The following is a 19,149-nucleotide window of genomic DNA, read 5'->3' as shown; positions in this document are numbered from 1 at the left end:
AATAAGCGCATAACAATTTTCGACACACGGACACGGCAGAGAAAACCGTTTTCGTCATCATTGTTCAAATATTGTAACGTCTGTCGAGACGCTTTGAGGACATGAATTCCATCGATCACTTTACTGAGCAAAACTCTTTATTATCGGCCATAAACACATCACCAAAACATTAGTAAAAAAAAAATGATATCCAGCAAAACCGGTCATTTTCTGCTGTACAAACCAGACCAAAAGCAACTTTGTTATATCACCAGCAGCCGCTCGCTCTTTCTCACTTGCGCCAACACATGCACATATGGCACTTAGTCAGTGATGCGTTTACAGCTCCAACACCACACATAAAGTGTCATTCCAGGTCGTTACACTATGCTTTACCAATCAAATGTGTGCTTATTCTAGTGTCATTTATTAGGAATCTTAATTTATAAATATTAATCATGAAATGCTATTAGTATATTAAATAAATACTAATAAAAATATATTTTTTACAAACAGGAAGTTGCAGGAATGTACACATGATTCCCTGCTTACATCTCATTGTGCAACATGTGAATGTTTTAATGGGAACTAAATGCAATGTCTGAAATGGGTACAAATTATTTCCAAAGCAGGACCTCCACATCGAGAGGAGCCAGATGAGGTGGTTCGGGCATCTGGTCAGGATGCCACCCGAACGCCTCCCTCGGGAGGTGTTTAGAGCATGTTCAACCGGTAAGAGGCCACGGGGAAGACCCAGGACACGTTGGGAAGACTATGTCTCCCGGCTGGCCTGGGAACGCCTCGGGATCCCCCGGGAAGAGCTGGACGAAGTGGCTGGGGAGAGGAAAGTCTGGGGTTCCCTGCTTAGGCTGCTGCCCCCGCGACCCGACCTCGGATAAGCGGAAGAAGATGAATGGATGGATAGAGTATTTTTAAATCTATGTAGAGTAAACCAGCTCTAACAGTATAGTTAAAAGTCAGTTTTAAGTCATTCATGCAAGCAGTTTCAAATTCAACTCTACATTGTGTCAATTAGCAGTTGGCACTTTGATCCTAAATCTGGCTACTTTCGAAATCCTTACGGTGTCTTCACTGAATTAAACAATGCAGAATGAAACTGATTTAAATTAAAACAAAATTCAACAGACGAATGTTCGTTTGCAGTTCTAAATAAACGTAAGATTTTTTTTTAAATAAACTCACTTTTTAATCGCTACTATAAGGCAATGACGTCATCTAGCCACTTCTCGCGACTTTTACAACAGCCAATGGCAACCTTCCTTACTGAAGAGGTGACGACACTGTTCAGCATCAGACGTCCTCCAAGCTCTGCGTCACCATTTTCACCAAGTGGAACCAAATTCAAGTGAGTAAGGTTGATATTCCAATGCTTGTATTCTTGTTTCATTCGTGTTTTCTCACTTAGCAGGGTTTACAGTATGATTGATGTTGATTATGAACTTGTTGAAACATGTACTGTCGAGTGACATTGTTGGATGACATTCTCTATTTCCCGGTTTTATGCTAGCAGTGCAGAAGCAATATTTGTTTTCATTTAGTTAACTTTCACCCATATAACTAACTAATTGTGTATTTCCTGTGCTTCCTACTATGTGATAATTTTGCCACCTTTCTTATGGCATAGTTTAACAAGTAAATTATGTTTTTTTTAATATACTAATAATGGCTAATTAGCATGTATGCTAGGTGTGGGCTAGAACTTGGTCAGTCTTAGTTAAGTTGCGTAAGCGTTATTTAAGTGAATTGTGACTCCAGAATATCTACTATCTTGTTTTTCACAGACCCCAAATGAATTAATTTTAACTGGGATTTCAAATGCCAATTGACTGATTGTCATAATTGCATTTTTACATTAGGACTAGGGATGCCCCGATCCAGGTTTTTGCACTTCCGATCCGATACCGATATTGTTTTTGCACTTCCGATCCGATACCGATACTGACCGATACCGACCGATAATGGCCTATCCGAGCATGTATTAAAGTTTAAAGTTATTTAGCCTACTTAGTTGTCAGAATCATGTTGAAAAGGGTTTTAGTACTCTTGATAACAACTAGCCAGCTGAATTAGGGGAGTTTGAATGATACACAATGGTTGGTAACAAGAAACTGACCTGTTTATTCAAGGATAAACACAAAATAGACAAAATTATACATGACAAACAGAAATGGCATCATTGAACTAGGGCTGGGCGATATGGCCTTTTTTTAATATTGCGATATTTTAAGGCCATATTGCGATACACTATATATATATCTCCATATTTTGCCTTAGCCTTGAATGAACACTTGATGCATATAATCACATCAGTATGATGATTCTATGTGTTTTGATTGATTGAGACTTTTATTAGTAGGTTGCACAGTGAAGTACATATTCCGTACAATTGACCACTAAATGGTAACACCCAAATAAGTTTTTCTTCTTGTTTAAGTCGGGGTCCACTTAAATTGATTCATGATACAGATATATACTATCAGATATATACTATCATAATACAGTCATCACACAAGATAATCACATTGAATTATTTACATTATTTATAATCTAGGGTGTGGAGGGGGGCGCCGGATGTAAGTGTCAAAAAGACAGCCAAAAGAGTTTGATATGAGAATAAATCTAAAGTTAAAATATAGGGTAGAAATGCACCCATTTGCAGGAAATGTAGTCTTGATTTTCAAAATTTTCTTTCAAGGCTTGCATGTCTACATTAAAACATTCTTCTTCATACTGCATTAATATATGCTACTTTTAAACTTTCATGCAGAGAGGGAAATCACAACTAAAAAAAATCACTATTTTTTTCATACAGTGTTTATCTGGAAATGTGTGCCTCGGCGATGGTGTGGACGTGTGGCACCGAATGGAGATAAGCGTCTCGACAAACCTTACAATATTTGAACAATGATGACGAAAACTGTTTTCTCTGTCGTGTCCGTGTGTCGAAAATTGTTATGCCCTTATTTTTTTATTTGATTTTGTGCGTGGCATAGATTTGCCGTGCGCATAGGACGCTTGAGCAGGCGCGCACCTTAGCGGCTGCGCTAGCATCACAGCTAACGTTAGCCATGCTGCTACCTCGCTCTCTGCTGGGAGAGGGTGTATACGTATGTGACGTATGACGTGACAGTATGTGACGTATGACATGACAGTATGTGAAGTGTGTAAGAAGGTGCGCTCGCTGTCTGTAAGAGGGAGACAGGAAAGAGTGAGAAGAGCCTGTCGTGTAATGCCAGCAGCTAAAAGCAACTGCGTGATAATCCACAGATGGATGTGTTGAAGGTGTGCTGGACAATGCGGAACAGAACTTAGGGAACAGCAGAAAAGTGGAATGTATTATTTAAATCGGTGCGTTGGAAAACACGAACCGGGTTTTTTTTTTAACTGGATCTGGATCGGCATTTTGCCATGCCTTGCCGATACACATTTTTTTGCGAATATCGGCGGCCGATCCGATCCAAATATAGGATCGGGACATCCCTAATTAGGACATCTCCATCTAAAAGTGTAAAAGTGTTTTATGCACAGGAGATAGTTTCTCTTTCCATATCTGGAAGATCCATATTCCTGTCCTGAATATGTACGTAAAAGAGGCCCTGCAATATTGAACACATTATTTATCTTCAAAAATGGTGATTAGATATCCAGTGTGCATGTATTAATTACACAGGAACATTACTACCATCCTGAGAGTGGTTCGGGATACCTTGCATGGTGGTTGAAGACCCTTCAAAGATGTCTTTTTAATAAAAGGTGCCAAAAGTAAGTTTACTCCATCCATCCATCCATCCATTTGCTACCGCTTATTCCCTTTGGGGTCGCGGGGGGCGCTGGAGCCTATCTCAGCTACAATCGGGCGGAAGGCGGGGTACACCCTGGACAAGTCGCCACCTCATCGCAGGGCCAACACAGATAGACAGACACTCATCAGTTATAATTGACATTAATGGTTTTAGAGGGACTTGTGTTTTTTTTTCTCAAGATGGTGGACCAGGGGGAAAGGGTGGATCCGGACGCTTCACCGCTGACAGTGTTATCAGACGAGGATGTGGAAGCAGCTGTTGCTGTTTTGAGGCACTATGCAACTTAAGCAGTGGTTCTTAACCTTGTTGGAGGTATCGAACCCCACCAGTTTCTTATGCGCATTCATCGAACCCTTCTTTAGTGAAAAATAAAATGTTCTTTTTTTTTCAAATTCAAGACAAAGTTATGTTTTTTTTAATGGTGCACAAAATGAACCGTGCATGAACATCACCTTGTCCAAAGAACAAAACCAACACAGTGCATGAACTCACAACAAATTACACACCTGCGAATCAGTTGGAAAATTAGAGGGAAAATTGTTTGGGGGTATCCATAATACGCCGATAGGTGTATTATGAGGCCGACTTACCGAACCCCTAGGTTTCGATTGAACCCAGGTTAAAAACCACTGTACTAAAGACACTTTCCACGAGAAGATGAAAGATACCTTCAATTTTCGTCGTTTAATGATCAAAGATGACAAGAAAACAGCAGATTTCTTCTCAGTCTTCCTGCAGTTTCTTGACAAACCATGACTGGTAAAACATCTTCATTGGTTGAATCATTGAAATATTCCATGCAGCATCAAGTCTTACTCATCACTCCTTTCTATTTACTCTACTTTTGCATTGCAAAACGAACAAGATTTCAGACTCCTGTTTGTCCTCCAAAACATTCTTGGAGAGGTGGCTCATTATTCTCAAAGAAAAAGTTGAGAAGGAAAGCCATGGACTGGTACCCACCACTGAGCTCTTGGAGATAATGTTAAGTCAACTGATGACATTGAGTGTGATATGACTGTGACTGTTAATAACCAGCAATGGTGATTACGTTATTTAAATGTATAGGTGAAATGTTCATGTTATGTTTGTTGATCTGTAGGCTGACACAGTGACATGTCTGCCATCTTGCAACTGCTACATTTGCTACCACCGTCTGCGCAAGGACAGAAGAGACAAGGAAATATGTCTGCATCTCAAGCTGTCAATAACTTCATCAAATTCCTAAAGGTATGTTGCTTAAGATATACAGTGGGTAGGTATTCAGACCCCTTTAAATGTTTCACTCTTTGTCTCATTGTAGTCATTTGCTGTAATAAAAAATGCATTTAATTTCTCATTGGTACACTCGGCACCCCATCTTGACAGAAAAAAATCCTTCTGGGTGACATATACAGTATATTCGTAAAGTATTCACAGCGCTTCACTTTTTTTTTTTACATATATTATTATATTCCAGCCTTATTCCAAAACGTAAGAAGTTTATTTTTGTCCCCAAAATTCTCCATACAATAACACGTAATGACAACGTGAAAAGGTTTTTACAAAAATGTTTGCATTGTTAATTTAATAATTAGACTTACACTTTGCGCAATACTTTGTTGTTGCACCTTTGGCAGAAATTACAGCCTCAAGTCTTTGTGAATACCATGCCACAAGCTTGGCACACCTATCTTTGGGCAGTTTCGCCCATTTCTCTTTGCAGCATCTCTCAAACTACATCAGGTTGGCTAGAAAGTGTTCGTTTTCATCAAGGATGTCACTGTACATTGTTGCATTCATGTTTCCTTCTATCCTGACTAATCTCCCAAGTTCCTGCCGCTGAAAACCATTCCCACAGCATGATGCTGCCACTATTATGCTTCAGTGTAGGGATGGTATTGACCTGGTGATGAGCCGTGCCTGGTTTCTTCCAAACATGATGTCTGCCATTCACGCCAAAGATATCAATCCTTGTCTCATCAGACCAGATCATTTTGTTTCTCATGGTCTTAGAGTATTTCAGGTGCATTTTGGCAAACGTTTTACCAAGAAATGGCTTCCGTCTGACCATGATAACATACAGGCCTGATAGGTGGATTGCTGCAGGGATGGTTGCCCTTCTGGAAGGTTCTCCTCCCTTCACAATGGAATGCTCCAGCCCTGACAGAAAGACCATTGGGTTCTTGGTCACCTCCCTGACTAGACTCAGATGAATGCAGCAATGTACAAACCCCGTTTCCATATGAGTTGGGAAATTGTGTTAGATGTAAATATAAACGCAATACAATTATTTGCAAATCCTTTTCAACTCATATTCAATTGAATGCACTACAAAGACAAGATATTTGATGTTCAAACTCATAAACTTTTTTTTTTTTTGCAAATAATAATTAACTTAGAATTTCATGGCTGCAACACGTGCCAAAGTAGTTGGGAAAGGGCATGTTCACCACTGGGTTACATCACCTTTTCATTTAACAACACTCTATAAACGATTGGGAACTGAGGAAACTAATTGTTGAAGCTTTGAAAGTGGAATTCTTTCCCCTTCTTGTTTTATGTAGAGCTTCAGTCGTTCAACAGTCCGAAGTCTCCGCTGTCGTATTTTACGCTTCATAATGCGCCACACATTTTCGATGGGAGACAGGTCTGGATTGCAGGCGGGCCAGAAAAGTACCCGCACTCTTTTTTTACGAAGCCACGCTGTTGTAACACGTGCTGAATGTGGCTTGGCATTGTCTTGCTGAAATAAGCAGGGGCGTCCATGAAAAAGACGGCGCTTAGATGGCAGCATATGTTGTTCCAAAACCTGTATGTACCTTTCAGCATTAATGGTGCCTTCACAGATGTGTAAGTTACCCATGCCTTGGGCACTAATGCACCCCCATACCATCACAGATGCTGGCTTTTGAACTTTGCGTCGATAACAGTCTGGATGGTTCGCTTCCCCTTTGGTCCGTATGACACAATGTCGAATATTTCCAAAAACAATTTGAAATGTGGACTCGTCAGACCACAGAACACTTTTCCACTTTGCATGAGTCCATCTTAGATGATCTCGGGCCCAGAGAAGCCGGCAGCGTTTCTGGATGTTGTTGATAAATGGCTTTCGCTTTGCATAGTAGAGCTTTAACTTGCACTTACAGATGTAGCGACGAACTGTATTTAGTGACAGTGGTTTTCTGAAGTGTTCCTGAGCCCATGTGGTGATATCCTTTAGAGATTGATGTCGGTTTTTGATACAGTGCCGTCTGAAGGATCGAAGGTCACAGTCATTCAATGTTGGTTTCCGGCCATGCCGCTTACGTGGAGTGATTTCTCCAGATTCTCTGAACCTTTTGATGATATTATGGACCGTAGATGTTGAAATCCCTAAATTTCTTGCAATTGCACTTTGAGAAACGTTGTTCTTAAACTGTTTGACTATTTGCTCACGCAGTTGTGGACAAAGGGGTGTACCTCGCCCCATCCTTTCCTGTGGAAAAACTGAGCATTTTTCGGGAAGCTGTTTTTATACCCAATCATGGCACCCACCTGTTTCCAATTAGCCTGCACACCTGTGGGATGTTCCAAATAAGTGTTTGATGAGCATTCCTCAACTTTATCAGTATTTATTGCCACCTTTCCCAACTTATTTGTCACGTGTTGCTAGCATCAAATTCTCAAGTTAATGATTATTTGCAAAAAAAAAAAGTTTATCAGTTTGAACATCAAATATGTTGTCTTTGTAGCATATTCAACTGAATATGGGTTGAAAATGATTCGCAAATCATTGTATTCTGTTTATATTTACATCTAACACAATTTCTCAACTCAAATGGAAACGGGGTTTGTATTATATATATTTGTTCTTCTGTTCTGGTGGTTTGTTTAATAATAGGATAAAGGGAGAATGGTAAAGAAGCACAACAAGTCCTCATGTATACGATGGCTGAATGAACGCAGTAATGGTGCTTAAGGATGAAGGGGTAGGGATGAGGCCGGAATGTGGGGGGCAGTGATGATGAATGATTACAAACAAAGCCTTTTGAGCTGATAAAGTCGAGTCACAAAAGAAGTGGGTCACAGCCTGCTGGTCCACAGTCTCTTAGCTTCAGGGGCCAATTGGAGGTCGTGGGGGGTTTCCATGCCATTGATGGATAATGGGTGATTTCCTCTAAAATCATTTGAAGCCTACGTAATCCTCATTAGTATAATGTGTTATGATGACCACAATTGAACAAAAACATGTCAACATAAACACAGTGTACACTAACAAATACATATTTACTGCAATTAAGGCACATTTTAAATTGTTTACTGCTACCTTATTGGCTTTTTGTGCAGGTATGAAGATGTGCTGCAGATTATTGTAGTCCATTATACGTTAGTACCTTCACAAGAACTGTAGCTTACTATCTCGTAAAAAATATAATCAGCAGTTGCATAAACAAAAGGTCCTTAAACTGTATAGCATTTGAGATGATCACTTAGCTAAACTGTATTTGGGCCATTCCACCCTATCTGTGCTGTTTGCTTGTTGTAGCTCTTTGAAAATAAATTTAAAAAATGCTGTTTTTCTGCTCTAAATCTGATGGTACACATATGGAACTATACAATGTATTGGCACATCTCAGGTCATTTCATTTCTTTACAAGGTTCTTACACCGAAGATGACTAATTTGAGTAACAGGGCTAGAGTGAATGTTTTAATATAATTAGCAAATACATAATATATGTCCATGATATTTAGGCAAAATAGCATGTTGATACTAGGCACATAACGATTCAACAAAACAATTCTAAATAAATAACATCAAAAAAGATTTTTTATGGACAATTATTGACCCATCGCCGTAGCTAGCGTACTGTCTAAGGCAAGGTTGTCAATATCATTTTAGCTCAGTGGCCACATTGAGGAAAATCTATTTCCAAGTGGGAAAATCATGGCATGATTACTTAAAAATAAAGACAACTTCACATCATTTTCTTTGTTTTACTTTGGCCCAAAATAGAACAAGCACATTCTGAAAATGTACAAATCAAAAATAATCCTCTTGACAAAGCACTTCAAGTTAGTTGAAAATTCTGAGGAAAAAATTGGTGTAGTTTCAAAGACAATGAACTCAGACTTTGTCTCTGTGTATCTACAAAGCCATCAAACTTTAAAGGGGAACATTATCACCAGACCTATGTAAGCGTCAATATATACCTTGATGTTGCAGAAAAAAGATCATATATTTTTTAACTGATTTCCAAACTCTAAATGGGTGAATTTTGGCGAATTAAACGCCTTTCTAATATTCGCTCTCGGAGCGATGACGTCACAACGTGGCGTCACATCGGGAAGCAATCCGCCATTTTCTCAAACACCGAGTCAAATCAGCTCTGTTATTTTCCGTTTTTTCGACTGTTTTCCGTACCTTGGAGACATCATGCCTCGTCGGTGTGTTGTCGGAGGGTGTAACAACACGAACAGGGACGGATTCAAGTTGCATCAGTGGCCCAAAGATGCGAAAGTGGCAAGACATTGGACGTTTGTTCCGCACACTTTACCGACGAAAGCTATGCTACGACAGAGATGGCAAGAATGTGTGGATATCCTGCGACACTCAAAGCAGATGCATTTCCAACGATAAAGTCGAAGAAATCTGCCGCCAGACCCCCATTGAATCTGCCGGAGTTTTGTGAGCAATTCAGGGACAAAGGACCTCGGTAGCACCGCAAGCAATGGCGGCAGTTTGTTCCCGCAGACGAGCGAGCTAAACCCCCTGGATGTCTTGGCTCACACCGTCCCTTATGCCACCGAAGATGATCAAGAGAAGAATACCCACCCTAGCTTCCCTGGCCTGCTGACATCAACTCCAAAACTGGACAGATCAGCTTTCAGGAAAAGAGAGCGGATGAGGGTATGTCTACAGAATATATTAATTGATGAAAATTGGGCTGTCTGCACTCTCAAAGTGCATGTTGTTGCCAAATGTATTTCATATGCTGTAAACCTAGTTCATAGTTGTTAGTTTCCTTTAATGCCCAACAAACACATACCAATCGTTGGTTAGAAGGCGATCGCCGAATTCGTCCTCGCTTTCTCCCGTGTCGCTGGCTGTCGTGTCGTTTTCGTCGGTTTCGCTTGCATACGGTTCAAACCGATATGGCTCAATAGCTTCAGTTTCTTTTTCAATTTCGTTTTCGCTACCTGCCTCCACACTACAACCATCCGTTTCAATACATTCGTAATCTGTTGAATCGCTTAAGCCGCTGAAATCCGAGTCTGAATCCGAGCTAATGTCGCTATAGCTTGCTGTTCTTTCCGCCATGTTTGTTTGTGTTGGCTTCACTATGTGACGTCACAGGAAAATGGACGGGTGTTTATAACGATGGTTAAAATCAGGCACTTTGAAGCATATTTTAGGGATATTGCATGATGGGTAAAATTTTGAAAAAAACTTCGAAAAATATAATAAGCCACTGGGAACTGATTTTTAATGGTTTTAACCATTCTGAAATTGTGATAATGTTCCCCTTTAAACCACAGCCTATCTTAGGAGTGAAGAAAAACTAATGAATAGATAAAAACTCTTCTAGGTATTCAATACCTCATTTGTCATGTCTATGTATTAACCCTGTGCTAACTCAACAAACTATAAGAAACGGAGGTAGAAACTATTCAAGAGGTTGAGTTACACTCAGCGTTCATTTTTCTATTTATTAAAGACACATTTTGGGGCAATGAGGGTGCCTAAAAACAATGTGTTCGAAGCAGAAGATGTAAACGGCAGGTTTTTTCTGTTTCATTTGGGTCGAAGGGGAGGAGCTGCAGCCACGCTTTACCTTGCACCACTTGCTTGGCACTGGTACAAACTGTTAGCTTGCCTAACAGAATTGCAATTGCGACAACCGGTGAACATATTAGCACAACAGTTTATTTCATTAAACAATTCAGATCATTTTTATACTTAGCAAACACATTTCGCGGGCTGCGGACTGGACAAAACCTGTTCCCAGGCCTGAACCGTCCCGCGGGCAGTACGTTTGGCACTACTGGTCTAAGGTGCTAGAAAGTGTGATAATAATAGACATATTTGGGGATCTTATTTGACAACCAATTTGGCTTTAAGAGCAAGCATAGTACCGATATGTTTATTTATGCTTTAAAAGAGCAATAGAAAAGAACGGGGCAGGGCTCAACAATTTTGGTAGGCTTTATTGATGCATCTAAGGCATTTGACAGAGTCAACCATCACAAACACTTCACCAAGCTGACACAGAGGGGCGTTCCGGGTAGCATTATACGTATCCTGGCATATTGTTATGACAGGCAGACTGTGCAGGGAGTGTTTTATCACCTCCCCTCAGAGTTCACAATGGTGTACGACAAGGTGGGTTTCTATCACCAGGTCTGTTCAGCCTGTATATGGATGACCTGTCAAGGCAGTTGAGAGATCGTAGCACAGGGTGCGTAATGGGGAATACCTAAATTAACCGCTTTATGTATGCTGACGGTTTGGCCATTTGGCCCTTGTATGTATGGTAATGATATGGGCCCCGGAGCTAAGGGGGTTTATCCCCCAGACCTCCACAACCCCACCCCAACACACAAGCAAAACCACAGTTTGAAATAAAAAAAACAAACATGTAAACCCGTGCATTAATGCAGCTTTGTACATGTTAGCCCTTTGTGTGAGGTATAAGAAAGAGAATTTGCGCAAACTCCAGGTTGCATACAATGACTATCTCAGAATCCTGCCCAGGAAGCCCAGGGGTAAAAGTGCCAGCAAGATTATTTGTGATTTAGAGTTAAACACCTTCTATGCCACCTGAGAGAACTGATTAAATTTACAATTTTGTATAAGTAGACTGCAGAGGTCCCAGAATAGTCCTATTATACAGTTGACTAATCCTAGGTGTAGTTCTGTTATTGATTGATTGAAGCTTTTATTAGTAGTTTGCACAGTACAGTACATATTCCCTACAATTGACCACTAAATGGTAACACCCGAATACGTTTTTCAACTTGTTTAAGTTGGGGTCCACGTAATAACTAATAATAACTGGGATTTATATAGCGCTTTTCTAAGTACCCAAAGTCGCTTTACATGTAGAATCCATCAGTTGTTCACACCCGGTGGTGGTAAGCTACTTTCATAACCACAGCTGCCCTGGGGTAGACTGACGGAAGCGTGGCTGCAATTTGCGCCAACGGCCCCTTCGACCACCACCTATCATTCATCATTCAATTCAATTCAATTCCGGTGTGAGTGGCAAAGGGTCAAGTGTCCCTCCCAAGGACACAACGGCAGCGATTTTTGGATGGTAAGAGGCGGGGAGCGAACCTGCAACCCTCAGGTTTCTGGCACGGTTGCTCTACCCACTACGCCATGCTGCCCACGTAAATTAATTCATGGTAAATGGTTATGTACTGTACCAATCCTATATGTGGAAACACTGTTATCTGTGCCTTCTATAGAACATGTAGAAGTACTTTTTAAAGTAAATTTTTCTTGCTGCTCTTATCTATTAAATGCCTTTTGCTGAAAATGCACACGCACTTATTTTTAATATGAATGAAATAAGTTTATTTCGGTCATATAATCAACCATCAACCATTAACCATTTCGTGTGACCAGTTTAAGAGTACACACTATACATATACAGTATAACAATCATAAACATTTACACACAAAAGGAAAAGAAAAGAAAAGAAAAGAAAAAGCATGACCGAAAAAGGAATAGGCTGAAGCCAAAGCTTATATTTGCCTATCCTATATCTTCACTGAAAATAAGATTACCTGGAACATCAATGTAAAAAAAAATCAAAATCAATGGGATGAAAGTAATTGTTACTATATTTTATAATTTTCAATTATCTCACCTTTCAATGTTTTCTTAAACCTTAACAAAGAAGTACATGTCTTCAACTCATCACTGAGCTTGTTCCACCATTTAACTCGTAAAACTGAAATACATTTGTATTTAATATTTGTTCTTGCTTTACCTATTTCAAAAATCAATACCCCCCGTAAATTATGGTTTTCTCCTCTTAATTGAAATAACCTAAGAATACAAGCTGGAAGGCTGTTGTTCTTTACTTGAAACATAATTTCCATTGTTTTTAAAAACACAATATCTGAACATTTTAACACATTAGAACTTATAAATAATGGATTGGTATGTTCATAGTAGCACGCTTTGTGTATTATTCTAATGACCGTTTTTTTGAAGTTTAATTATTGGGTATATGTTTGTTCTATAAACATTTCCCCAAACTTCAACACAATATGTTAAATATGGAAAAATAAAATAATAATATAACATATGCAGACATTTCTTATTCAGCATGTGTTTTACTTTATAAAGAATAGCAATGGATTTGGATATTTTTCCCTTTTATATATTCAATATGCGGTTTCCAACATAATTTATGATCAATTATTATTCCCAAGAATTTAGTTTCATATACTGTATCAATTTCCACTTGATTTAATTTTAATTTTACTTCACGTTTTGTCCTTGCACCACTAAACACCATAAATTTTGTTTTCTTATCATTTAATGATAACTTATTGATATCAAACCATTTTTTTAGCTGAATCAACTCAACCTCTATTACCCTCAACACTTCCTTCAAGTCTTCTCCTGAACAATATACATTTGTATCATCTGCAAACATAATAAATCTCAATTTATTAGATACTGAACAAATATCATTTATATATAGTATAAATAACTTAGGTCCCAATACAGAGCCTTGTGGAACCCCACAAGTTACTCTTCTTGGCTGTGACTTAGTCTTATTGATTTCCACATATTGAGATCTATTACTTAAATAACTACTTAACCACTCTTGTGAAACACCTCTTATGCCATAGTTTTCCAATTTTTGCAGAAGTAACGAATGATCGATTGTGTCAAAAGCTTTACATAAATCAATAAATACTCCAACGGTGTGTTGCTTTTTTTCTAATGCTGTAGCTACGTTTTCTACAATATCATGTAATATAATGCCTTTTATAGTGTATGTTTTGTTGTATGTACTATATATGATTATATGTCTTTTTGGATGTTGGAGTCTGTTTCATGATGGCGATAATTTAGGTAGCAACCGGACATTTTACTAAATACATTTTTTACAATTTCATTTTAGTCATAAATTTTATTTTCTGGGACAGAAATGTGCATCTTATTTTTTTAAATGTTTACAGCTGCATAGACCACATTTTTGATGACTGCTCTGCTACAATATCACAATCTTTTTTTAAACAGATTAAGAACTGGGAGGTTATAGACATTGAGTACACTTTGTCATTGTCCTTAGTTATCTTTAGACAAACCTTGAAATAATCTAAATACTCTTTTATATAACAGTCTTTTCAAGCCTCCGAATGGCCATCATACTACTCCACCCGAGTGCAGCTGGGATAGGCTCCAGCACCCCCTGACCCTGAGACGGATAGGCTGTAGAAAATGGATGGATGGACTATACTGTACTGCATATTGTACAGTGTATGTTTGTCAATAGTTGCCATTGGGTGGCAGTGTTTCCACAGTTGCAGTATTGTTGCAGTTACTGTATCTTGAGTGGGTCATGGTGGTCTTGGTTTAGTTTATTCCAAATGTGTTTAACAAAACTACATCAAGCATGTAAACACTGAGCAAATTATTGTAAGCTTTGGAACACACCACTGCAAAATTATCAACTTTACTTTGGCTTCACTGTCCTATTTATTAGTATGTGCCTGAGTACATACATTACTTTGGGCCCTTAATGATTTAATCTAACCATTATTTTCCCTGGGTGAAATGACTGTACCATGCATGTCTTTTATGATTTTTAAAAACAAGAATTGTGTAAAAGTGTGTATTTACTGAATTTTGAATTTCGGATTCAAACAGTGTAAAATATATTCGTATTTTTCGGAGTATAAGTCGCTCCAGAGTATAAGTCGCACCGGCCGAAAATGCATAATAGAGAAGGAAAAAAAACATTTATAAGTCGCACTGGAGTACAAGTCGCATTTTTTGGGGAATTTTTTTTGATAAAACCCAACACCAAGAATAGACATTTGAAAGGCAATTTAAAATAAATAAAGAATAGTGAACAACAGGCTGAATAAGTGGACGTTATATGAGGCATAAATAACCAACTGGTATGTTAACGTAACATATTATGGTAAGAGTCATTCAAATAACTATAACATATAGAACATGCTATACGTTTACCAAACAATCTTTCACTCCTAATTGCTAAATACCATGAAATCTTATACGTCTAGTCTCTTACGTGAATGAGCTAAATAATATTATTTGATATTGTACGGTAATGTGTTAATAATTTCACACATAAGTTGCTCCTGAGTATAAGTCGCACCCCCGGCCAAACTATGAAAAAAACTGCGACTTATAGTCCGAAAAATACGGTATACACACAGGGCGAGTACTTATATGTGAACAATTGAAAATGATATAAATACAACAACATAGGACAATGTAACAATACCAACAAAATATTAGTTATTACGTTTTATTACGTACCAGCAGGATACATTCAACAATGTAAAATACAGTAAACAAAAGCAAAAACTACTATTGTCTTTCATTCAAATCTTTTCAGACCCCAAAGCCTGAGGTGAGTTTTTGTCAAAAAGAAGTGTATAAATCAATCAATCAATCAGAGTTTACTTATATAGCCCTTAATCACAATTAAGGGTGGAGGGGTCAACATGTGCACTCGTATAGTTAGGAAGAGATGCCTCGTTAAGCGAGAAAAATTCATCTGGTTTTAGCCAGGTTTCGCTGAGACCAATGACGTTAAGATTGTTGTCTCTAATGACCTCATTAACTAATAACATTTTGGGAGACAATGATGTGATGTTTAAAAAGCCCATATTATAGTTAGTGGGATGTTTTGAGGATTTTTTGTTAATGTTATCCGTAGTAGTGATATTAATAACGTTAGGTTTATTTTGTGTAATGCGCCTTAAATAATTTCGATCACATCTAGGAATTAATATAAGAATCTTGAGATTGTTTGCTTGGTGCTGCGATAGATTTAACGCGTCATCATTTGCCTCCTCAGTAGAATGCATGTTCACCTCTCGCACAGTCACTACAGAAAAAACATTTTGAGTTATGTATTATTCTCGGAGAAATGCTACGTGTGCAGGAATTTTCCAGCCTTGCGTTGGTTAGTTCTAGCTTAACTGACTCCTCACCCCGCCTAACAGGCACTGTAATTGCCTGTGTCCAAGCTTGTTCTAGTGTAGTTAGTCAATTGTGACTCAAATAGTGGTCTATATTTCTGGAGAGAGTGATGGCACTTTCCCGGTTAGGCATACTTGCCAACCCTCCCGGATTTTCCGGGAGACTCCCGAAATTCAGCGCCTCTCCCGAAAACCTCCCGGGACAAATTTTCTCCCGAAAATCTCCCGAAATTCAGGCGGAGCTGGAAGCCACGCCCCCTCCAGCTCCATGCGGACCTGAGTGACGTCAGGTGCGCAACACCACGTAAATCGTTGGCCAACCAAAAAGTAACCCCAGTACGCTATAGCCAACATTCACCAAGAGATGGCAACAGACAAACATAGATCAGTCTAGTACATTATTCCCCTTTTAGAAATGTATAGAAGTTACTCAAAATAAATGAACAACCCAACCAAAAAATGCAGCAGCTCAATTAAAAAAACTGTACTTAAGTCACATTCATTTTTTTTTTTTTTCAGTACTGAACTCTTAACCCTCATTTGTAAAAAAAATAACATGCTTATTATACAAACAGTATTTGTACACCTTTAACACAGATTTTTATACTGTCTTCAGAGATTCAGTTTTTTTGGTGGTACTCGAAACCTTTCTGGGTACCTGTGAAAGGGTGTTCAGCATGGTTAGAAAAATAGTGACAGAGAATAGAACAAGGATGGACAATTCAACCCTTAACTCAACAATGAGTAGATGAGTTATGTGTGTGTATATGTGTAAATAAATGAACACTGAAATTCAAGTATTTCTTTTGTTTATATATATATATATATATATATATATATATATATATATATATATATATATATATATATATATATATATATATATAATAAAATAAATATATATATATAGCTAGAATTCACTGAAAGTCAAGTATTTCTTATATATATGTATATGAAATACTTGACTTGGTGAATTCTAGCTGTAAATATACTCCTCCCCTCTTAGCCCCCCCCCCAACCACGCCCCCGCCCCACCCCGACCACGCCCCCCCCACCCCCCACCTCCCGAAATCGGAGGTCTCAAGGTTGGCAAGTATGCGGTTAGGGTGAAGGGCGTCCCTCCTGAGCAAGCCCGGTTTTCCCCAGAAAGACGGCCAATTATCAATAAATGTTAGTCCCTCTTCTCTACAAAAACTAGCGATCCACTTGTTAAGCGAGACTAATCTGCTATACCTTACATCATTGCCTCTCGCAGGCAGGGGGCCAGAGACAAGTATTTTCTAGCGAGATTACAAGTCCTAGCTCTGTTTCTCTTTGTAATCTCTGACTGTCTCATTCTAGTGTCATTAGAGCCGACTTGTACAACTATGTTTGCGTAGCTAGTGGTGCGATTAGCCTGTCGTACGTGTTTACTAGGCCTGTTGCGAGTCAGCTCCCCAAGACTAGCTTCATTGTCAGGTGCTCTGGCCCCTGACATGCTTTCTGTGCAGCACAACATTTGGGTATTTCGAATCGGGTTTAAGATTACGATGGACAGTCTAAACGATCCTGTATGTCTCCCCTTTCTGAGCATTTTCTGATGTCTATTCCTCCTCTTCCTCAGGGAATAAAACGCACTGATCCAACCCAAATTCTTTTGGATGACATATATGTTGAGTAAAAAGGACCACGGAGACAGACTAGTACTTGGCCAAGTTTTACTAAAGCTTTAGGAGACCAGCCCTTACAACGTAACAATAGCATCAGCAAACAAGGTCTAAATTCAAACAAAAAGAGTCAGCTTATGTAGAAAGAAATGCAGCTACTACTTCGAAACAGATAAACTGGCCAAAACAGCTCTGTGAGACGACAAACAGGAGCCCTTAAGACAAAACAAAAGAGTTTACCAGCGGACATGAGAAGAAAAACCCAAAGAGTTCACATGAGAAATTACTAGCTGATTTAAACATGACTATGGATTAAGAAAGAACACTTAAAAATATCTCGGAGACATACTTGCCAAAAAGTTAAAGAAAAAATACAAAAGGAATGTTGTCTTTCCTCAGTTACGCTAGACTTGGCTACGTAGTCTTTCACGGAGCACATAGTCTTAGACGAGGCTTGCATTTACGAACCTAATTGCTTAGGTCGGATTTCAGTTTTTAAGTAACAAAAGAGTCGTAACACGTTTCGTCGTAACACATTTCGTAGTAACACGTATTGTTGCAAGACGTTTCATCATAACACGTTTCGTCGTAATACGTTTCATTGTAACATGCATCGTCGTAACACATTTCATTGTCACAGGATACGTAACAGGATACGTCATACCATGATACGTCGTTACTCAATACATTGTAACAATACATCGTAACACGATACATCGTAACACGATACGTCACAACACGATACATTCTAACAGTACATAGGACTTAAGTTGTATATTGTTATCACAGAAAAGGTGACCTTAGAGCTTTTCGTACGCCTCAATTTTCGTGTGATTTGGTTTATCGATGAAAATTTTGCCCCGGTTTTTAGTACCGTATTTATCGGCGTATTAGTCGCTCCAGAGTGTAAGTCGCACCGGCCGAAAATGCATAATATAGAAGGGAAAAAACATATATAAGTCGCACTATGGAGTATAAGTCGCATTTTTTGGGGAAATTTATTTGATAAAAGCCAACACCAAGAATAGACATTTGAAAGGCAATTTAAAATAAATAAAGAATAGTGAACAACAGGCTGAATAAGTGTACGTTATATGAGGCATAAATAACCAACTGAGAACGTACCTGGTATGTTAACGTAACATATTATGGTAAGAGTCATTCAAATAACTATAACATATAGAACATGCTATACGTTTACCAAACAATCTGTCACTCCTAATCGCTAAATCCCATGAAATCTTATACGTCTAGTCCAGGGGTCGGCAACCTTTATCAGTCAAAGAGCCATTTTGACCAGTTTCACAAATTATAGAAAACTATAGGAGCCGCAAAAAATTTATGACATTTTAAATGAAATAACACTGTATACAAAGATTTTTTTTTGCTTTGTGCTATCTATAATCCAGGGTTCTCAGACACGCTGCCCACACCTTTATATGAGATTCGAAAGCTGGTGCAGCACGCGGGTTTTAACTGATTGGCACTTGTCAGCGTCATGCATGTTGTGTTGGTACAGCATATAGCTCCCACCAT

General features: G+C 38.7%; 1 protein-coding gene across 1 annotated transcript in view; it reads left to right on the top strand.

The window, feature by feature from the left end:
• The first annotated feature begins 1,276 nt into the window (after nt 1-1,276).
• The window catches only part of LOC133595493 (citron Rho-interacting kinase-like), a 155,336-nt gene continuing 137,463 nt past the window's right edge, over nt 1,277-19,149 (top strand). Inside the window, exons 1-2 of the mRNA XM_072914262.1 lie at nt 1,277-1,345; nt 4,906-5,033. The gene's annotated coding sequence lies outside the window, so the exon portion shown is untranslated. The remainder of the gene's footprint in view (nt 1,346-4,905; nt 5,034-19,149) is intronic.

Source organism: Nerophis lumbriciformis, linkage group LG12 (genome assembly GCF_033978685.3).
Source record: "Nerophis lumbriciformis linkage group LG12, RoL_Nlum_v2.1, whole genome shotgun sequence".
NCBI lineage: Eukaryota > Metazoa > Chordata > Actinopteri > Syngnathiformes > Syngnathidae > Nerophis > Nerophis lumbriciformis.
Note: the sequence above shows the minus strand (reverse complement) of the source record. Positions and strands in the feature narration are given on the sequence as shown.